The sequence below is a fragment of the Tasmannia lanceolata genome, unplaced genomic scaffold (genome assembly GCF_043159265.1).
Source record: "Tasmannia lanceolata isolate RefF3 unplaced genomic scaffold, GAP_Taslan_0.1 ptg000002l, whole genome shotgun sequence".
NCBI classification, from domain to species: Eukaryota; Viridiplantae; Streptophyta; class Magnoliopsida; order Canellales; family Winteraceae; genus Tasmannia; species Tasmannia lanceolata.
The window spans coordinates 56,391,928-56,415,494 of record NW_027518679.1 but is presented as its reverse complement, the minus strand read 5'-3'; the positions used below and the strand labels follow the sequence as shown (position 1 = coordinate 56,415,494).

At 41.9% G+C, this 23,567-nt stretch overlaps 1 long non-coding RNA gene across 3 annotated transcripts; it reads right to left on the bottom strand.

The window, feature by feature from the left end:
* Window positions 1-83: 83 nt before the first annotated feature.
* LOC143887377 (uncharacterized) lies at window positions 84-22,384 on the bottom strand. Of its 3 annotated transcripts, none has more exons than XR_013254149.1 (4): window positions 22,302-22,384; window positions 21,830-21,944; window positions 21,455-21,540; window positions 84-1,473 (listed from the first exon to the last, which is right to left on the bottom strand). It is a non-coding gene; the product is annotated as an uncharacterized LOC143887377 (long non-coding RNA). The 3 variants fall into 3 exon arrangements; XR_013254146.1 differs by lacking the exon at window positions 22,302-22,384 and having other exon boundaries at window positions 84-1,253; window positions 1,353-1,473; window positions 21,830-22,260; XR_013254147.1 differs by lacking the exon at window positions 22,302-22,384 and having other exon boundaries at window positions 21,830-22,261.
* Between the last annotated feature and the right edge of the window lie 1,183 nt (window positions 22,385-23,567).

Below are 23,567 nucleotides of genomic sequence, written 5' to 3'. Positions count from 1 at the left end.
TCACTTCCCTATTTTTATTACAAAAATACCTTCCATTAACAAATATAGGAGCACAATTGCTTTTTTTTTATGGGTAAGCTGGATTTAGGCCGACTCCTACCAGAATAATATTAAATAAAAAAAGATGATACAATAGCAGGAACAAGACCACTGTCCAATCCTTAGAACAATGTCAAAGAGAAAGGGTAGAACGGTAAGGGTCATGATACCCTTGAGACAAACTCAAAACAATCAAGAGAAAAGAAAATACACGAGTTGGACAAGGAGCACAATTGTTGGCAAAAAATATGTAAGAAAATATAAAAATGGGTTGATTACATCGAACCAGTTAGAATTAGCGGATTCCCCTAATCAAAACAGAAGAATTCACATATGCCAAAGCTTCAAGCAAATGGCAGCTTTTTTATATAAAAGCAAATGGCAGATTGTAGCAGAATTGGGCCATGTCCAGAAGTTGCACCAAGTCCTTCTAGTTGGTTTTGCAAAACCTCAAGTATTCCTCCAGAAAGGCATTTACGCGCTCAGTTTGACCATCCGTTCTGGGGTTAAAACCATGTAGAGAAGTGTAGCTCTAACTTACTAATAGGGCATAGGGGCCTCCCCCATTAGTAAGTTGCTTGAACACCAATCTTTTCTCTTAAGGCCAAACCGCCCCGTAATTTGGGTCTCGGTCGAAGTGTAGAATAATGAATATCTTCATGCTACTGATGCTTGGATTTAGCCACCTTCTTCCTTTTCTTCACAACCTTGGTGACTTTTGTCTTACAAGCCTCCCTTTTCTCTTCAATTTCTTCTTGTTTTCTTTCCGAGAGACGACTTTTTTATCCGCCGTTGCCTTGGTTTAAGCCTTGAGAGACAACCAACTCCCTTCCAAGTTGCTCGATTTCTCCTTGTTAGTTACTGTTTCTGCTCTGCTCTCGGCATTCTGCAACACCACAAGAAACTGCCCTTTGGCCAGCAGTCATAACCGCCAGTTTCTGTTTTTGTGTCTTTGCCGCTCATAATCCGATCTATATGCTCCTCGCAACTCTTCACATCCAATAATACCCTTGGACTGAAGGGACTTGCTAGGCAATTCCGCGGAAAGCCATTTCGCGGCTGGCTTTTGCATGTGAGAACAGCCGCACATGTTGACTTTTTGGCAGATTTTGTCTTATGCATTTAATTCATATGGTGTGGCTGTTCTTAGATGCAAAAGCCAGCCGCGAAATGGCTTTCAACAAAATTGCCTAGCAAATCCCTGGAATGAATGACTGAAACACATATTAACAAGTTATAAATGAGTTATGCAAGTCTACACTTGAATTGTGGGTCTGAGCAAAAACTCAAAAACAGATAGACAATAGACTCACATACAGCATCAAGAACGTTGGCTAACAAGTGGTTCTGAAATTTCAAAAAAGACAAACCAGATCTGCGCTCCCTTTCTCTAATAAAAGAACTTCTCACTTTATTTTACATATTTCTTCTTGACTGTTGAAATTCCAAAGGATAAAACAGTAGACTTGATCAATTGCAAAAAAGTAGAACCAGTAGTATTGATCAATAAAACATATAAAAAATTCAAACAAATCCAGCAGTCAGGTCTTAAGACATAAGCTTTTGAAGGAACTTTACAATACCCAGAAAAGCTCTGAAATCAGTACACAAAAGGTAACCGTAGAGCAGTGAAATCAGTTCGCAAAATAGTAATCACAGTGCTGTGAAATCAGTTCACAAAACATTAACAGTAGAGCTGATCGATGGTACCCTTAATATTAGCCGAATAAACTGGAATTTGATACATATAATATGAACTTATAGAAGTACAGCATATAAAAAATGCAATGTTAAATCTTTGAGGCATAAGCTTCAGACCAGACCTTAAATCTATTAACTGAAAATAAAAAATCCAGCAAAACAACAAAATGGTTTTCCCTTTTTGTGAACTGTGCAAAAACTGTCAACAGTTGCAGGAAAGGCTCGATGACGGATCGCTTCATTCTTAAGCCAAGCCCCAGCAATTCCGGGTCGACCTAACGTTGATATGTGGATGAGAGCAGGACAGTATATCGTTTTAGAAGTAGCGCCTTACTAGCCTTACTACAAAAATCAGCTCAGACCCCACTCTATTATTCTGTTCTTATTCGAGGTGGAGCCCAACCTTCCTCTAGACAAACACTTTCACTAAAGCGGATGAAGCGACCTTTCCGATGGCCTGTTTTTCGTTTCAATCGATTACAACTAGCTTTGACTGCCACTGCCGGTACTACTACTTCTCGTCCAACTTCTCCTCTTTTCCGATTCCCGGGCGAGGATGGAGGTTTGATATTCTACATGGCGCGGGGGGGGGGAGGGAGGGGAGGGGGGGGGGGGAGATTGGGTATCAAAAAACTTTTTGTTCTTTTCAACAAATTAGATCACCCATGCAAAATAAAGAAATAAGGAGAGAGATATCCCCGGGAGATTTTATAGTGGTTCGGCCAAACCCGCCCTACATCCACTCTCACGAGATATCCCCTCATGTTTCCACTATGCCAAACTTCTTATGGATGATGTCCAAACCATTACACCAAGCTTTATCTCTAAGCTTGCCTTCTAAGGTTGATCCGGTGCCTCTCCACCAACCCGAGCTTTATCCTCAAGCTTGTGACCAAGGGTTGATACGGTGCCCTCCACCAATAAGGAAAAACAAAACAACATCTCACAAGTTGAGTATACAATTTGAACTCACTACAATTCTCTCAAAAAAGGATTTACAAATGAATTTCTAAGTATAATCCCTCAAAGATTGGCAAATAATGGCACAAAGGGTTTTTATCAAAGTGTAAAGGTCAACGATAGTCCCAAGTGTGTTCCTTAAGTGTTTAGGGGTTTTAGAGCCCCTTATATAGAGCTTGGAACCAAAAACTAGCCATTATAGGGCTCTAACGACTCTCTCGGACGACCCGCGGTTGGCTCTCTAAAGAGCTGTCAGGAACTAAAAAAATGCCCAACGAACTAGTCGGTCGGCTGTCCCCTGGCTGGTCAGCCGTCTCGGCAAGCTCTCTAGGGGTCGATCAGCTCTCTATTTATTTTCCAGTTTTGCGCAGTTAACTTTGGAAATCATATTGCCCTCGTTTCTTATCGGATTTTGATGTTCTTGTGCATTCCGGAAACCTTAGAGACTTTCTGTTAAAAATAATTTAAAAATGATTTAAAGCTTCCTGAAATACAAGGTGATAACCCGAGACGGGGGGTGAATTGGCTAATTAAAAATTTGGGGCTTAATTAAGTGGATTATTAAAATCAATTTACCAATTAAGCCTTAACAAGTCTAACACTTGATCAATCAATAAATATAATGTAGGCTAGGGATTAGATATTACTTTATGCTTATATACTCTAACCCTTGTTCAATGAAACATAAACAAAAGTAAAGGGTAGAGATTACCAAACACCAAAGTGCAAAGAGAAGGAGAAAAGAAAGCATCCACAAGGCACAAGTTTTATAGTGGTTCGGTCACAACTTGACCTACTCCACTCTTCCAAGTTTTCCTCCTTGAGATTCTCCACTAAACCAATAAGATTCTTCAACGGGCGAATCTCAAAGCCGTACACCAACTCCTTCAACTTCAAAGGGTACAAACCCTTTCTGCACAAAGCCTTGGCGAGGGGTCACTCCCTCTTACAACGTCTTCACCTTTCTTAACGGGCCGAAGAGTAGACCCTCACAACGTCTTCACCTTTGTTACTGGGCCGAAGAGAAGACCTTAAATACAATGAAGAGATAAAATGAAAAACTCTCTTTGCCTCTTAGATAGGCGAATTACAAACCATGTATAGCTCACCAACACTCCAAGAAAGATAAAATGTAAAGCCTATGGAGTACCTCTTGATAGAATGTAAAAATCCAAGTTCAAAGAGGTTTAACCTTTCATATAAAAGTTAGGTTCAAGAAGATGGGATTTAATCTTGTAAAAGGTTATTTAGAAAGGTTTTGATAGTGTATATATAGCCCACAAGGAAATATGACCGTTTGGGGGTAAAACTGTAAATTACAGGGTTGAAAAAGTCAACCAGCGAAAGCTCCAACGGATCTATTTCTAAGCCGCGGCGGTCGACTGAGGCACGGCAGTCGCCCGCCTTTATCGGGCTGTCATTTTGAAATTCAAAATTCATACCGCCACGGTCGACCGACCCTAAGGCGGTCGCCCAGTGAGGGCAACCTGTTTGAAATAAACTTTCGGCTCAAAACACTATCGCGGTCGACCGACTCATCGCGGTCGCTCGCCAAGCCCAACCTGGAATGGTTCTGTTTCGACAGAACCATTTCCACGGTCGTCCGGCTTACCCCGGTCGACCGGCCCGATAAATTTCGAGATGCCCTAGAATTCTAAGTATCACCCCGCGGTCGTCCGGCATAGCCCGGTTGACCAGCCTTAAGTAAAATTCCATTTTTAACTTAGAAATCCAGGGGCTTTGGGCTTTGGTCTTTGGGCTTAAGTCCTAGGTTTTCAAACACATTTTAGGGTGTGTTGGTGGTTTCCAAAGATGTAAAATATTAAGTATGAAAACCATTTGAAAACCTATATGAAAGTGCATTTTACCAAAATATCAAGAGGACTCTAAATACATTCTACAAATGATACCGTTGAGTCTTCTTGGAATGTATCGGCTCTTTCGCACTTTCTTGGACTTCTTCGGCTTGAGTGACCATCTTCAACTTTGTCTTTGCTCTTGTGACTCCCTCCAATCTTCAATGTATGTTGAATGGTTAATGAGGTGTCACCATGGCATGTTCAACTTCACGCTCCTTCTTGACACTTGCTTAGGGAACTTGTGGGATCTTCATGTTGAGCTACTTGACTTGATCATCTCCAAATGGTGATGTCTTCACTGTATGTACAAGCTCTTGGTTCCTTGATCCACAAGCCATGTGTTGAGAAAAGTTGTGTAATGACTATTATGACATGAAATTCTTATATATAACACAACGTCTCAAAGTAACACATTAGTCCATAAATGCTAATCAATTTGGTTTGCCAGCATCAAAATAAGAAGGTAAGGTGAATGATTAACCCATGGGAACCTTGGCCTTACACTTCCCTAGATCTATTATCCTTGTTTTATATGAGCCTTATTGTCATTATTGACAAATACTATTGAGGGACTAGTTTATACGCTCTAACTAAGAATTGGACACTTATGTTGGATTATGGAGGGTATATTAGTCATTACACACACACACACACACACACACATATATATATATATATATATAGAGAGAGAGAGAGAGTGATTCTCTCTCTCTCTCTCACATTCTCTCCAACTTGCGTATTCCACGGACATGGTGCCAGAGCCCTATGTACCAACCTTGGAGATTCCCATTACCGCAACCCAAACTCCTTCTCTATTACCGTTAACCCTATTTTGTGGGTTTGTAAGCAAACCCTACAAACCTTTTTTTTCTTTTATGCCGTAAACCCCGAAACTCTTATTGCCGCCACCCTCAAATCCTCAATCCCCAAATCTTCCTTTCCGTAATCTCCATCCCTAAATCCCTATTGTCGCAACCCTAAATCTCTCACCCTCTATTTTTTGGCACAACCCTCCATCCTCTCTCACTTTCCGCGATCCCCAAACTTCCATATCCCCAAACTTCCATATCCCCACACCCCCGACCCTAATTCTTTCTCCTATCCCCATACCCAATCCCTAACCCTAACCCTACTCCTTTCTCTTCGATGACCTAAATCCTCTGCTTCGATGCTAGACTTGGAAACTATGTCCTGTTTCTTACTTCTCCACGACACTAAATTGTTGTCAATAAAAAGTACAATAGACGGTAGTGGATCTCCATCTGCTGGAGATCCTGCCCAATCTGCATCACAAAATCCTTCCAACCTGGTATGCCCGTGCTTCTTCAATAGCAGGCCTTTCCCTAGCGCCCCTTTCAAATAGCGAAGAATCTAAATTACTGCTGCCCAGTGGGAGGTATGAGGGGCACTCATATACTGGCTAACTGCCCCAACTGCATATGAAATATCTGAGCGAGTGACAGTGAAATAAATAAGTTTCCCAACCAATCGACGGTACCTGCTATGGTCATCCATCAAGTCTCCCTCTTCTGAAAGCAACTTGGTATTTGGATCCATGGGAACACCAGTGGGCTTCATCCCCACAGAACCAGTCTCTCCCAACAGATCCAACACGTACTCCTCTAAGAAAGGGAGAGACTACTACCACAGTAAGCTACCTCAATCACTAGAAAATACCTTAGGCGCCAAAGATATTTTGTGGAAAATTCTGCAGGAAGGTCTTCATCCTCTGTATGCCAACTGTATCACTGCCTGTAATGATAATGCCATCCACATAGGCTATGAGGAAGAAATGTCCAACATTAGAGTGGCTACTAAAAATAGAACAATCAACTGCACATTGCCTTATGCCAAACCACATGATAGCATCACTGAATTGCCCAAACCATGCTTTAGGAGATTGCTTGAGCCCATATAAAGACTTCCGAAGTCTACAGACTAAGGAGGACATCTCCCCCTGAGCAACATATCCAAGAGGTTGCTCCATATAAACCTCCTCAGTCAAGTCACTATGAAGGAAGGCATTCTTAACATCAAGCTGATAGAGGGGCCGGGCCAGCCTCGATTGACGGCCAGTTATATAAAGACCTTGACAGAAGGGATTTTGGCAACTAGTGAGAAAGTCTCTGTGTAATCAACCCTGAAGGTCTGCGTGTAGCTCTTGGCAACTAGCCGCACCTTAAGGCGGTCAACAGTGCCATCTAGTAAATGTTTGATGGCAAAAACCCATCTACAACGAACGACCTGAGCCCCATGAGGAAGAGGAACTAAATCCCAAGTGTGATTGGCCTGAAGAGCAGCCATCTCGGTCTCCATAGCAGCATGCCAACCAGGGTGAGAAAGGGCCTCGGGTACCGACCTGGGTAAAGAAATAGAGGACAAAGACAAGACAAAACTACGAAACATAGGGCTGAGATGATCATAGGAAACAACAGAAGAAATAGGATGAGCAGTCGTACGGGACCTGGTGTGTGATGCAATCGGAGAATCAATAGACGCACCAGAAGGGGGTAAAAGAGGTACCTGAGATGAAGAGGCCGGGATCTCCGGCTGCGAGGGTGTTGCCTCGAGCTTCTGGTGAGAAACATCGAATCTCAGTCGTCGCTAATATACCCGTGTAGCGGGAGGAAGAGGAGGAACAGGAGGACTCAAAGGAGATTCAACAGGATCAGGAACAACATGAAGAGGAAAAGGAAGGGGAAGAGGCACTGGAGAGTCAGAAAGAAGAGGGGCACACTCAGAAGGAGTCGTAAAGAAGGAGACCTACTCAAAGAAGGTGTTGGATTTAATATTGATCAAACAAGAGATCAAATGATCAATCAACAGGTAGGGTCTGATTTATGACTTAGTCGAATTCAAATATGCAACTCGAAGCCAAAAAACTGTTGCTTTTAGCGAAAATTACTTTCTTTTGGAAAATCCAAAAGATATCAAAACAGATGGTATTTATCTCTTTTGAAGAAAACCTTTTGTAAACGAGATTGAAAAGGAGAAAGCTAAGTCGTGCCACTTGGTCACTCTCCTTAAGAACTGTATCCGCCCCCATTGGTGCAACCGGGATCCGCGAATCAACGCTTCAAGATAAAACAACCAAATATGGCTCCAGTCCACATGCACTCGCTGACTGGTCCACGCAGAATCACCGTAGAATAGACCTGGCAAACGGGTAACCCGCGCGGGTACAGGTACAACCCGTGCGGGTACGGGTACCGGCGGGTACGGGTAAGAAATACCAACGCGGGTATGGGTAGCCTTTCATGAACCCGGAACCCACCCGGCGGGTTCAACAAAGTGACAGAGAAAGAAAACAAGAAAACAATAAAATTGGGCTAATGGTAGCTACTCAATACAGTGCTTATCTTTTCTCTCCTAAACAAATTCTCCAAGAAATCAAGAAACCCAAGAAGAAATCAGCCCTTTTGTATATACAGTGCTTATCTTTTCTCTCCTAAACAAATTCTCCAAGAAATCAAGAAACCCAAGAAGAAATCAACCCTTCGTACAAAATTTACGGCTTACTGAAGAATCAAACCCAAGAAATCCAAAGAGACCCTAATAGAAATGAAACATTCAAAATGATTTAGGGTTTAGTACTTTAGTAAAAGAAAAACAAGCAAATCCCAAAAACTGATTTTGGATTTAGTTTCACCTTCCAAGGTAGGGGGCTGCCGGCGAGAAGCGTAGGGGAGAAGTTTCACCGTCCAAGTCACTCTCGTAGGGGGCTGCCGGCGAGAAGCATAGGGGAGAAGCTCAGAGACGTCGGCGACGACGAAGAAGAAGAGAGGAAGTCTCTCCCGTAGCAAAGCCAGGTCTTTTAAAAAAGAAAGAAATCTGCTAGTAGTTTTGTTACTTCTGTAAGTTGTAACTCTAGCTAGATATTTTTTAACACTTACGGGTAAACCCGCGGGCACCCGGGCCAGACCCGGCCCTGCCCGCTGATCACGAGTATGGGCCGGGCACGGGTTGATTTTTGACGGGTATACAGTTTTGTACCCGTACCCGTGGATTTCACTACGGGCCAGGTGTACCCACGGGTACGGGTTTCATTTTGCCAGGTCTACCGTATAACTGTGCTCAGATGTAGGAATGGACGGAAGAAGACGAACAGAAAGATCAGAAGAAACAGATGCTTTCTTCCTTTGCAAACTCTCAAGATCTATGGAAACTGTGTGTTTTCTTTTTGTCTCTTAAAAAACACACAATTTTGTAAGATACCTGAAGGTGTCTGTTGGGGAGAGCCACCATTAAGCGTAGGGTTGTAACTGTTGAGAAAAAGCTACCATTAACGTTTCTCTCCCAACAGTCACATTTGTGACTGTTGGAGATTAAAAACGGTTTGTACTTAAAGGGGTGTCCATAGCAAAAATGAGGAGAATAAAAATCAAACCGTTTTTTGCATTAAAAATAACCTTTTCATGTAAATCCAAACCCGGACCTCGGGCTACGGCCCGCCCAGCGTGTGCGTGTGTGTGTTCACACATGGGCTTGTATTCATATAAAACCCAAGGATCCAACAAATTCCATGCCCCTTGAAGGCCCAAGCCTTCTCCCAACTCTACACCATATAAAGGTGTGAACTACTTTCTCCATGAACAATGTGGGACTAGGGGTGGACATGGTTCCAGTTCGAACCAAGGAACCGAACCAAACCGGCACATATGGTTCGGTTTGGTTCCATATCTATATGGTTCGGTTCCGGTTCAGATATCCTGGAACCGGTGGAAATTCGGTTCAGTTCTGGGTTTGGGATCCCGGAACCGAAAACCGACCCTCACCTTAAAACCCAATGCCTCCTCATTTGATAAAATCACCACACCCCCTTTTAAGTCACCCCTCTTTAACGTGTTGCTATGCCTTTAAAAATTTAATTCACCCCCCAAATTTGTGCCTGATTATCCCAAATTTGTGCATGTTAGTGTTTGCAATTCATATATAAACAGGACCGAACCGAACCGATTATAAACACGATTAGGCAAAATATCTACATTTGGTGAAGGTTGGGTAAACCCAGAACCGAACCGAATCGAACCGATTATATATGGTTCTGGTTCGGTTCGGTTCGGTTCCAAACATATATGGTTCGGTTCTTGTTCCAATTTCAGGGAACCGATTATATATGGTTCGGTTTTGGGTATACCCCAAAACCGAACCGAACCATCTCCACCCCTATGTGGGACTATTAAATTTGCCTTGTTTTACAGAACACGACAGGCACACTTTACTATTACACACACTCCAAGGTTTGGGTTTCAAGTCTCAAGAAAAGCACTCAAAAGATTCTAGCTTTTTTTCAAAAACAAGAGGGAATCAAAATTTTGAATCTACCTCCAATTTTAAAGTCTAACAAAAAGAAACCACTTTTATATTTGACATTGTCTTTTAGTAAGACTTTTGTCTTATTCAAGACTTTATAAACCAACATAAGGTGACATCGGGAGAGACAAGCAATTGTCTCAGCCGAGGGCTATAGCACCTATAGCCCTTCTGAATACGAGAGTAGCCCAGAAAGACACATCTCGGCCATAGGATCTAACTTATCTGGGCTGGGTGAGAGGTTGTGGACAAAGCAGACACAACCAACGAACTAGGGGATATTGCCCTCAGGATGGAGGATCAAGTAAGGAGAGGAGCCATCCAACACCGACGAGGGAAGGCGATTCGCGAGGAAGCATGCTGTAAGAACAACATCACTCCAATAAGATTTAGGAACGTGTATCTGAAAGAGGAGAGTGCGAGTGATGTCAAGAAGATATCGTAGTTTCCTCTCAGCTACACCATTTTGCTAGGAGGTGTAGGCGCAAGAGGACTGATGAACAATGACATGTGTAGATAAGAAGGTGATAAACTCAATAGAAAAGTACTCTCGAGCGTTGTCCATGCGCAAACATTTAAGAGTGCAATGATATTGGCTAGTATTTTAGCATAAAACGTGGGAAAAACATCAAAGACCTGATAGAGGTCTTTAAGTAAAAACAACAAAGTCAAACGAGAGAAATCATCCACAAATATGATAAAATATCTATAGTCAGAAAGAGACATAGTCCTCTAAGAACCCCATACATCAGAGTGCACTAAATCAAAAGGACGCGAGACTCGACTAATAACCCTAGAGGGGAAAGACACACGATGGTGCTTCCCAAGTTCACAGGGCTCGCAATGAAAAGACTGAACAGGAGATGAAACAGTAGACATCTGTCGAAGCTTCTGGACAGAGGGGCGGCCGAGACGACAATGCCACAAGTACGAGTCGACAGAGCTGTAGTCGACAAATTTATGGAAGGTTTCTCTTCATTGACAGGTCCATTGACGAAGATGACTAGGAAGAATGCTTGATTCATCTGGAACGAGGAGTGCAAGCGCAGCTTCCAGGAACTTAAGAAGAAGCTCACTTTAGCACCAGTCATGGTCCTTCCTTTTAAGGGAGGGGAGTTTGTCAGGTACAGTGGTGCCTCCATCAAAGGGTTGGGATGTGTACTTATGCAGTCAGGGAAAGTAATCTTTTATGGATCACGACAGTTGAAGCGACATGAAGTGAACTACCCCACTACGATCTGGAGTTAGCGGCAGTAGTTTTCGCACTCAAAATCTGGCGTCATTACTTGTATGGTTGAAATTTTGAAGTCTTCACTAATCACAAGAGCCTCAAATATTTGTTTGACCCATAGTTGCCAGAAACTCCTTGGGCAGGTGGGAAACCTGTTTCCCGTAAAACACGTTTCTCGCGGGTGGGAAACTCGTTTCCCCTAAAATGTGTTTCCTGCATTTTGGAAACGTTTCCAAAACATGAAAAAAAATAATTAGAGAAAATGTTTCTGAAACGCATGGGAAACATATGAGAAACTTATGTAAATCATGTGTGAAACGCGTGATAAACATATGCAACACTCGTAGAAAACAAATGTGAAACATGTAAGAAACATGTGTGGAACTTATGAAAATCATTTTGAAAAAAACACATCAAAAATTGTGGAATAGATATTAAAAAAGAAAGAAATAGCATATATTGTAATAAAAATAAAAATAAGAAAAATTCAAATAGAAATTTAAATTAACAAAATTTAAATCTACAAAATTCATATTTTGTGTTTTCCTTATGTTTCATGTGCTTTTTTTTCTATCGTTTCTGAAACGCTTTTAATGTGTTTCCTAAGACATTTCTCATACGATTTTCTATCATTTTCTCGTTTATCGCTTCCCCTATATTTTTTCATGCGTTTCTCGTTTCCATTTCACGTTTCATTTCCCGAATTAGTTTCTCACCCTAGTAACTATGGTTTGACCAGAAGGAGCTGAATATACGCCAGAGGAGGTGGCTTGAATTTCTCAAGGACTATGATTTCACCTTAAGCTACCACCAAGGGAAGGCCAATGTTGTGGCGGATGCCCTCAGCAGACAAGGATGTGCTAAGCTTGCTTGCTTGATGATGGAAGAGTGGAAACTTCTGGAGCAGTTCAAAGATTTGACTCTGAGAAAATGCAAGGTTGGTAAAAGGTCTTTCATAGCCATCTTAGCGTTCAGTCGGACTTCCTGGAGTCGATTAAGGTAGCACAAACCGATGACGAAGAGATTGGGAAGTTGCGGCCTGATGTAGATTCAAGGCCAGATTTTCCTATAGGAGCAGGTGGCTGCTTATACTTCAAGGGCAGAATATGTGTACCGGCTAAGGAGAATCTTAGGAAGAGCATCTTGGATGAGGCTCATAAGTCTCGCTACACCATCCACCCAGATAGCACCAAGATGTATTAGGACCTGAAGAGGAATTTCTGGTGGAATGGAATGAAGAGAGAAGTGGCTGATTATGTCTCAAAGTGCTTGACGTGCCAAAAGGTAAAGATTGAACATCAGAAACTTGGAGGTACTCAAGCCTTTAAAGATTCCAATGTGGAAGTGGGACAGTCTATCCATGGACTTCATTATGGGTTTGCCTAAGACGAGTGTGATGGATAGTATATGGGTGATTGGGATCGTCTCACAAAGTCAGCTCATTTTATTACCATGAAGAAGACTTGGAAATTGGAGAAGTTAGCAGAGATTTATGTGGCTCGGATTATTAGATTGCATGGTGTGCTTGCGTCTATCGTCTCAGAAAGAGATACCAGGAGGCTTTGGGATCGAATTTGAATTACAGCACTGCTTATCATCCTCAGATAGACGGTCAGACGGAAAGGGTGAATCAGATTGTGGAAGACCTTTTCAGGGCTTGTATTCTCGATTTTGGGGGAGATAAGGAGCAGCACTTACCTCTAACTTAGTTCGCTTATAACAATAGTTATCAATAGAGCATCCAGATGGCCCCATTCGAAGCCCTTTCAGGTCGTGCTTGCAGATCCCCCTTTTTTTTTGGGTTGAAGTTGGGGACAAGCCGTTGCTTGGGCCCAATTTGGTGCAAGAGACTTCTGAGAAAGCGGCTATTATTCGGGAGAAGTTGAAAACGGCTCAGAGTAGACAAAAGAGTTATGCCGATCAACAGCATAGATCCCGCCCTTCAAAGTAGTCATGCGGTTTGGTCGAAAGGGAAAGTTGAGCACTCGCTAAATCAGGCCTTACTGTATTACTCGGCGGATCGGGGCTCGAGCTTATAAGTTGGAGTTGCCTCCAGACTTTGAGCAGATGCATAATGTCTTTCATGTATCCATGCTTCGCCTGTACCACCCTAATCCTTCCCACTTACTTGAGGAGGATGAGGTGGAGCTTCAAGGAGAATGGCCCTTTTCAGAGGGGGCTGGTGCGCATCCTAGAGCGCAAGGAAAGGGTATTGAGGGACAAGAAGATTCCCTTGGTCAAGGTACTTTGGCGTCATCACGGCGTTGAAGAGGCTACTTGGGAGGGAATCAGAGGTTCAAAAGAATTTTCTAGAATTATTTGGAGGTACATTCTCTTTTATTCATTAGATTGTTATTTTTGTTTTGCATGTTATGTTAATCTTGTAGCTTTGTTATCCATGAAATTGTTTTAACTTTGGAAATTTTGGGAGTTGATTTACGGGGACGAAATTCCCTTTAAGGGGGGTAGAATGTAATGTGTAATGGCCGACCCCACCAAGGGTCGGTAGTGTTAATCGTGGTAAGTTGATCCATAACGACAAGCCAACCGGGATGGGCAAGGGCCTCTGCCACAGACTACGGTAAAGAAACAGAAGACAAAGAAGACACAAAACTACAAAACATAGGGGCGAGATGATCATAGGGCACGAAATTAGAAATGGGATACAGAAACGAGTACGGGAAGCAATAGGGGAATCTACAGGACACTAGGAGAAGGAAGAAGAGGTACCTGAGACGTAGAATGAGCTATGTTCGGTTGGGAAGACGACGCCTCGGATGTAGTGATGGACCTCTGGCCTCAGGCAACGCTGATGTACCTTCGTAGAAGCTGGAGGAGGGGCCGAAGTCACCTGCAGAGGAGAGGAAGTGGACGCAAGAGGCTCGGGTAGAACGAGAAGAGGAAGAGGAATCCGAGAGTATGGTACAACAGCCTGAGTGGGAGGGGTAAAGAAAGACACGGACTCAAGAAGATGACATCGGTAGAGACAAAGAAACCGGCTCAACCGGGGACTATAACATCGATAACCTTTATGGGTGCGAGAGTACCCTAAAAAAGACACACTGCTCCGCCCTAGGATCTAATTTATCCAGGCTAGGAGAGAGGTTGTGGATAAAGCAAAAATAGCCAAAAACCCGTGGTAGGAGAGGAAAGGGATCACGTTGAGGATGCAAGACGGAAAAATGGCGATTTACCACCTAACATGGAAGAAGGAAGCCGATTAGCTAGGAAATAGGATGTGAGGATGGGATCACTCCAATAGGCTGTAGCAAACCGCATTTGAAACAGAAAAGTGAGGGCCATATGAAGCAAATACCTCAATTTCCGCTCAGCTACACCATTTTGTTGAGAGGTGTAGGCACAAGAGGACTAATGTACAAACCATTTGAGACAGAGAAGTATTCCCTAGCATTATAAGTTCGTAAACATTTAAGAGTGCAGTTACATTGGGTAGTAATCTTAGCATGAAATGCACGAAAAGCGGGAAAAACCTCAGATCGCTCTTTAAGAATAAACAACCATGTCATATGTGAAAAAATCATCAACAAAAATGATAAAGTATCTAAAACCACACATAGAGATAGTCCTGGAGGGACCCCGATACATCAGAGTAAAGAACTAGAGATGGGAATAACAACTCTAGATGGAAAGGACACCCGATGGTGCTTTCCAAGCTCACAAGACTCGCATTGAAATGGACGAACGGGGCTAGAAATAAAGGAGGACTGCTGAAGCTTCTGGATAAAGGCATGGCCGAGACAACATTGCCACTGATAGGAGTTGACTAAACTATGCACAACGGGAAGAGGGGGACCACAATCAAGGCGATAGAGACCATCCACCTCACGACCCAAACCAATCGTCTTCCCAATTGAGAGGTCCTGAAAAACTCAATAAGAAAAGGAAAAAGGAAGACAAAGTAGTTAAGACTTTTGGTAACTTGGCTAACAAAAGTACATTAATTGACGACTTAGGAAAAACAAAGCACGGAGGACAATGTAAGACCAGAATGAGGAGAAATAATACCAATACCAGAGATAGGTGCAGTGGTCCCATCGGCCAGAGTGATAGTATGAGAGACAAGATGAAGGGCCTTAAAAGAGCTAAGAGGCAGAATTAGCCGCCATATGGTTAGAGGCCCCAGAATCAATATGCCAAGAGTTAGATGCAGTAAGGAGACTGGAAGGAGAACTACCTGGCTGAGCAAAAGTGACAGTAAGCGGCTGGCTATGCTCATGCAGGTGCAAAAGCTCATCATACTCGGCCCAGAAATGACCAAAGAATCATCCTGTGCAACAGGGCCGGAGGAGCATGATGTAGAGACCTCGAGAACACGGGCAGAGGTAATGTGAGCAGAACAGGGTGGACGGAGCTCCGCGTGTAAGGCATAGCAAGCATCCACAGTATGGCCATCAAAATAGCAATGAGTACAATAAGGACGCCCACACCCACCTATGCCACGGCCTTCCCTGAATCACGGCCACCGCCATGGCCACGACGGCGGCCAAACCGACAACCACCACGGATGGAATAATCACCATCAAAGTAGGTGGCAAGAGCGGAACTATCAACATGCTGGGCGCTAGGCCCTACAGTCCATAGACAACGTTGGGCGTGAGAGAAGACCTCAGTGAGGAAGGGGATAGAGCCGGAGCCAACAATCTGTTGGCAAAGCGAGAGGAAATCATAACCCAATGCATCAAGGAAGCGAACAACATAGAGGTCTTCCTAATGCTTGGCAAGGACAACTGGATCAACTGTGAAGGGCATATACAAATCAAGTTGCTGACAGAGGGCCACATACTGACTGTGCAAGGAAACGAGGGGCCTATCCCCGCGCTGGAAGCTCATCTGCTTAGAGAAGACATCATAAATGTGAGTGAGGTTACCAACCCCAGAATAAAGGGTCGATGTATGTTCCCGATGGCTTTGGAGGTCTTGAGGGACATCATTGTGGCAGCTACTTGGGGTTCCATCTGTTCCAGAGTTGAGACTGGATCGGTGCACCATCCTGTTGCCACGTAGCATAGAAGAGATCCATGGCTGAGGGAGGATCACTCTCAATGAAAGTAGCCTTACCACGAGCAAGCAGGTAGGTCTCAACAGCCATACGCCAAGGAAGATAGTTTGACCCATCAAGTTTGATGGAGGTCAGCTGGGAAAGGGGCCTCCACGGAAGAAGGCGAACTAGAAGAGGGAATAGAAGTTGGAGGATCCATGATGACAGAAAAGAAGTGGAACTAATAACCACAAGAAAGGGACAGGAGGTGCGGGATAAGGGGCACTCAACACATGAGCCCACACTCCATGATGCGGCTCCGACAGGGAGACATGTCACAAGCATACATAGAAGGGCAAGAAATAATGAGGATAGAACCCTCCATAAGGAATCGGAACCGCGAAACAACAAGGGATCAAAGAGATGATTTAGGAGTTTGGGAAAAGATAGGAATAATAGGATGTGAGAGTAGGGTTGGGTTGTTTCTTTGTGTAGGTTAGATTTGGACTAGGGAATAGAGTGTTTGTAGAGTAGGAATGACGGGGGATTAGGATTTTGGATGAAGAGGTAAGGGTTGATGGGGGTTAGGGTGAAAGGGAAGATGGGGGGAGGGGGGGCATCGGATATGGAGGAAATGCGTGCCGAGAGGGGTGGCGAGGGAGGCGAGGTTAGATCAGGGTGGAAGGAAATGTGGGGGAGGGGTCGGTTATGGTGGAGAGTGGTGGAGGTGAGGTGGAGAGGAAGGCAAGGTGGAGGCGAGAATAGGGTTAGGGCTATAGGAGGTGGTAGATGTTGGAGAAATTGTCAAGAAATCTATTTAGGAATTTTCTGATAATATTAATGTCTGCAAATCTACCAATAATTATACTAATCAAATTAGTAAAAATAAATTAATAAAGAGAAAGGGTTAGAAATAGCCAGTGTATAATGGATCGAGGCACGTCAAAAATGACGCTCCCTTTAGAGTCAATACACCCACATTTGCACTGGGTTCACCGACGTTTGGCTCCCAAGATTCAACCATCCTTCAAGGTCTCTTCCGTGCAGAGAATTGATCCCACGAACTCATCAATCGCTCGTATCGCAAACTCAATAGAAGATAGAAGATAAAATATGAAAATCAAGAACAACTTATAGGGGGGTTTTCTATAGGGGGTTTTTCTATGAAATTTGATTAGATTTTGGAGAAGAGAGTTCTCAGGAAGAAGATGGCATTTTGAGATCAGAGAAGGTTAAGAGAGTTACAGAAACTAAAAGGAGCGGGACATTTCATATGTTATGCCCCTAAAATATCTCCCACTCCCCAAATATCTCTTAACTTCCCTAATAAATAGGAAAAGATAAAACGAAATAGATTTATTAATCTTAAATCATCAAAAAATTTAACAATCCCTCACATGATTTAAAATTTAAAATAAACACAGGCAAGCGCAACTTTACTGTGCAATGAGTGTAGGTGTCTTCCGGACTTGAACCTGCACTTAGTGTTAGCAAGTTTCTATCTAAAGAGTCGTAGTGAACTAAGTCTTAAACTAGGTCCTTGAGTTCAGACTTCATCTTACCACACATAGGGCTGCAAATGAACCGAGCCGGCTCGCGAACATGTTTGGGTTCGACTCGTTAAAAGCTTGGCTCGGGCTCATTCATTTACTAAACGAGCCGAACCCGAGCCTAAAAATTAGGCTCGCCAAATAAACTAGCCGAACTTGAGCTTTGTATAGTTCGGCTCGGAAAAGCTCGCGAGCTTTTTAGGCTTGGTTCATAAACGAGCCGAGCTTTAAAGCTCGGATTATGTTCGTTATATTATTATTATTATTATTATTATTATAATATTATATATGAGGAAAATGATCGTGCCCTATATACTCTCGAGCTGCATAGTCGTTCTCCTATTGGCTGTTGCACGTGGGCCCTAAAAGTTAACGCAAAAGCCCCGTCTCTCTCTCTCTCTCTCTCTCTCTCTCTCTCTCTCTCTCTCTCTCTCTCTCGTTTGAGCGCCTCCTCTTTTGCTAAAACCCCTAAATCGCAGTCATCTTCTCCAACTTCTCTGAAAAGACCAAATCAAACGGAGTCTCTTGAGCGATTCTAAGATTTGCGCCATCTACTTTTCTCCAAAGATCAACTCTAACTCTCTCTCTCTCTCTCTCTCTCTCTCTCTCTCTGAAATCGATTTCAACTCGTTTTAGGGTTTCTTCATTGCTCTCGAGGTATGTTCTAATTTTGCATTTTACACATCGATTAGTATTTTTTCTTTGGAGGTTTTTCAATGGAATCGATTTAGAGCTTTCAAAAAAGTTTTTTTCTGTTTTGTTTTTAGGGCTTTTGATTATAGAGTTTCTGATTTAGGGTTTTGATTTAGGTTTTTAGGGCTTTTGATTGATTTATTACTAAACGAGCCTGGCTCGGCTCATTAAAAGCTCGGCTCTGGCTCGTTTCGTTTACTAAACGAGCTGAGGTCGAGCTTTGTGGAATTTTGACGAGCCGAACACGAGCCCAAAAAAAAAAGCTCGTCACGAGCCGAAAACAAACAACCCAATGTTCAGCTCGGCTCGGCTCATTTGCAGCCCTAACCACACACACAGTACGGGCAATTACTTGGGTTCTAATCGATTTGGCCCTTTATAGTCATGAGCCCTATCTTGTTTTCATGAGTGTCTTTAAGGAGTAGCCCAGCTTCCCACAGTAGCGACCTCACTACCACACTCACATAGATAAGTCCTCTAAGGGTGCTCCATGACCTACACCCTGCAGAATTCTGCGTTGGACTGATTAAGAGATAATGCTCACCCTAAATACCGTCACAGTAACGAGCACTATCACCATAGGAATGAGATTAGAGAATACCCCACAAAATATTCAGTGCTCCTCCAAGCTACCCTACATCTTCGTTTTTACCCGTTGAACCTCCTTCATGGGATCTCCAATCACAGAGGGTGGGTGTCTACTGCGGTGACTTAATTATGGGCTTCCGTATCAATCCCCTCAATGATATAACACTAGCCTTTAAGCTAGTCTTTTTTAGTTATATTAAATTCAGACTTTATAAAGTCTAAAGCCATCACTCTCTAAGAGAGTTTTAATTGAATTGTGTCTAAAACACCCTTTCACATTCTGATTGTGTCAATTATATGTTCATCAGTTTCATCTATGAAATAATTTCAAATACCCCCAAATGTATAAGTGGTTACCCCCACATTTGAGCAGTTATTGGACATTATAATTAATTATATTTGTGCAAACGCAACCCCCACACTACGTATGAAACAGTATACATTTCATAGAACACAATATAATCTCCAGATCATGATTTGTTTGCCCACTAATCAGATGAATCTATTTAAGATCACATGCTGTAATCATAAAAGAAGAAGCATATACAATTCATCATTTCGACAAAATAATATGTGTTTATTTCACGAAATGAATCACATAGTAAATGAGGGATTAATTATCACCCTCTCATATCAAAGGTGGGCATCTTAGGTTTGAACTCAATATATGAGATTGGATATTAAAATCTAACGTTTCACTAATTAATCAAAAAATAAATTGATCACATGTATACAAAAAACATACAGTTATTGAGCCCTACATAAGAATATACATGTGAAATTGAGTGTGTTGAATCACTAGGTGACTCACATGATATTGGTCTCACGCAATCAAACATCTTATTGGTAAGACAAGAACATGATTAGAGACCTAGGATAATACAATCTAGGTGCCAGTATCAATCAGACAGCATGTATATTTACTTTGAACTATATTAGTGCTATTACCAGAACAACATTCCTTTTATCTATTAGTGTGGGTGTCATTATCAAATAGAGACATCAAAACTAACAAAAGTTTAGGCCAGTTGAAGTGGGCAACTTAACAAAAGAGATGGATTTCCTGGGATCCTCCTTCCCATACAGATATCTACTTCCATAAAATCCATAGCAAACAACATTTGTAATGTGTGAGAGGGCATGCCTTGTATCATTGTTTTTTTTTTTTTTTTGAAATGGCTATATATTAAATAAGGAACCGAGAAGGTCCCCAAAGAATACAAGAACAGGAAAAGAGAAAGAAAAAAGAAAAAGGAAGAAAAAACACAATTAAGGAGGCATGTAATCAAACCACTCCAGAACAACACTATCAATACCAGCCTTGTATCATTGTTTTTGAAACTATCATATTTGGGTGTTGATATTAAAATACATAAATATTCACATAACTTTGAAACATGGGTGCCAAGATTAAAATAGTATGTAGCACATCTAAATCAAGTACAAACATGTGACTGTGAGTGCTAAATTTGTCAACTGCTAGTTTTAAATTTTGTTTGGGTACCGACCGGTAACAAAATTGGCCTTAAGGGTTACTTAACCCTTTACTCTGGGTTTATAAGTTTTCTTCTAAAACTAGTAACTTCGCATGACTAGATTAGTAAATGTCTATTTCTAAGATTCATACTTGTTGTTGACTCTAAAATTGTTGGAGAATTTGTCAAAAATATCTATATAGGAATTTTCTGATAATATTAATGTCTGCAAATCTACCAATAACTATACTAATTAAAATAGTAAAATTAAATTAATCAAGAGAAAGGGATAGAAATAGCCTATGTATAATGGATCGAGGCACGTCAAAAATGACGCTCTCTTTAGAATCAATACGCCCCTGTTTGCACTGGGTTCACTGGTGTCTGGAGAAGAGAGTTCTCAGGAAGAAGACGGCGTTTTACGATCAGAGAAGGTTGAGAGGGTTGGAGAAACTAAAAGGAGCGGAACGTTTCATACGTTATGCCCCTAAAATATCTTCCACTCTCCAAATATCTCTTAACTTCCATAATAAATAGGAAAAGATAAAAACGGAATAGACTCATTAATTTTAAATCATCAAAAAAATCTAACAGTATAGATGAGAGAGAAGAGGAAGGAGAAGAGGGGAAACAGTGGTGGTCCCTAGGGAACCAAACCCTACTGCTCTAATACCATGTTGAGATAAAAGGGAAGAGAAGAGAATGTGAGTTGGACTGTTTGAGAGTGTCTCCCCCTCACTAGTGTGTGTGTATGAGTTAAAAGATACAATGACTAAAATACTCTCGAGACACACATAAGGCTATCAACATAATTAATGACTGTCCAAAATAAATAAATAAAAACTACTCCAGACCCAGCACATATCATCATAATTATCATATCATTTACCATTACGAATTAGGGATTGGCAAATGGCAAGATAATGAAGCAAATCATTTCAGTGAGACAATCTTCAGAGCATCATGTTTCAAAACTATCTATTTAATGTATGAAATATGAATATCAGAGCAGTGAAATGAAGGCACTGTCTTCTATTTCATAGTACCTCTGTTTTGAAAGGGAAGAAGCAACCCCAAACTTCGAGATTCCACCAATCATATAGAGAAATCAGGTGCTGCATAAAATAGCATCCTGCAGAATTTTTATGCTAGTGATCAATGTGTCGAAGAAAGAAAAAAAACGCATAAACCCACAAAATTAAAACCCAATAAAACAGCAAAAAAGGAACCAAATACACCAGAAATATAACAGTAAAAAAAAACAGTATTGAGCCTCTTCTCTTTCATTGCCAAAGGGCATACACGAAATACAAAATTCTTCATTAAAGGAGACAAAAGAAAGAGAGAGAGGGAGAGTAATGAAAGAAGCTAAGGTCATCTACCTAAACAGGAAAAAAATGAGGTAAAAAGAAGCGACTTACCGCCTTTCCTCTCTAGGGTTCTATTTTGATCCTGTGTCCATAAAATGCGCCCCTCTTTACTAAAATAGCAACAGTGCTTTCTAACGTACGCTGCTGCTCCACGCTAACAGCTTATCTACCACCTCCCACGAAGATAAAATCAAATTGGATTATTTTGTTCACTTTTTTATTTTTTCTTAAAGTTAATCAACATAAATATTAGGAAAATGATAAGCCCTAAAAAGAACAATGATAAATTCGCACCTACGCTAGGATAATTCGCACCACTCTCAAGGGAAAAAAAACTTGGCTCCGCAGCGGCGCACTAAAATCAAGGGAAACACAGGGGGTGTGGCAATATCAATTCCATGGTCTGATATTTCTACACCCCTTGTTTGCAACGTTGCGCGCTGACTTTAGCGCTTTTTTTAATGTTAGAGGGGTGCGAATTACCCACAGGGAGCGCGAATTTATCAACGCCCTAAAAAATCACCTTTTCCCTCTTTTAAGGGGCCCTCATTCCCGCCGCTTTTAGGATCCCCCGCACAGGCTTGGTTTACTTTTAGTTTTCACTATGTGCGTGTTTGGCGTACCGTTTAAAACGCCGTTTGGCGTTTGAAACACCGTTTTGGGGCCAAACGGCCGTTTGGGAGTGTTTGGGTGCGCAGCCTCCGTTTGAAACGCCGTTTGAAACACCGTTTTGAACCCTCAAAACGGTGTTTTGCAAACGGAGGGGGGGAGGTCCGTTTACAAAACGCCGTTTTGAACGGAGTTTTTGGGTTTTGGGTTTTTACATGTTTACCCTCACCAAACCCATTTTTAAACTTTTGTTTTTTTGGAAGAGCTTACATTACACCGTATAAAATCTCTTATTATGATTAATTTGGAAGGATATTATCATAAATTGTAAGTCTCTCTAAACAAAATTTGAATTGGGTTTGTTCCGATTATCTTTTTTTCAAGCCTAAAAAAAGTAAGAAATTTTAGAAATATTTTTCCTTCCCTAACTTTTCCACAAAATTCTTGCCATACAAACATGACCATAGGGGCCTTCTATACATGCACAATTCTTTGAAAAAAGACCTCTCTTTTACTGGATTACACGTCTCGTAATGGCTCCGTGGAAGATAGGCAGTGGGCGGAACCAAAGTTTATCGGCCGACCCACTGACAAATAATCTGGATGTGAAAGATAGTGGGGCCACCTGCAAAATTATGAGGATATCATGTATTTATGAGTCAAAAGGTGGGTCCCACATTTTTAAGATATGATAGTGGGACCCACTAGTCCACTACCCTACCCATCACCATGTGAGAAACTTGTCTGTTTTTTCCTGAATTGAAAATGATTTCCCACCTCCTCTTTAGCATACCCTATACCTTTTGTTTTGTATTTTTTTGGCAATGATGTTTAATTTTAGTAGTGTTTGAATGAGATCCTAATGACCTTTTAATATTTGGCCTAATGAGAGAGTAGTTGAGTTACATTGAGGCCAACCAAACAATGCCCTTTTTGGTCATTTTACCACTAAAACTATGTTTTGTGGCATTTGCAACCAAACACACAATACCTCCGTTTGCCGTTTAATATGCCGTTTTGATCTGGCCAACCAAACATGAAAACGCCGTTTGGCAAAACACCGTTTTGAACCAAAACACCGTTTTGCAAAACGGCGTTTTAAACGCTATTTCAAACGGTACGCCAAACACACCCTATATAGGAGATATACTAGCACATTCTTTTCCTCTCGGGACAGCCC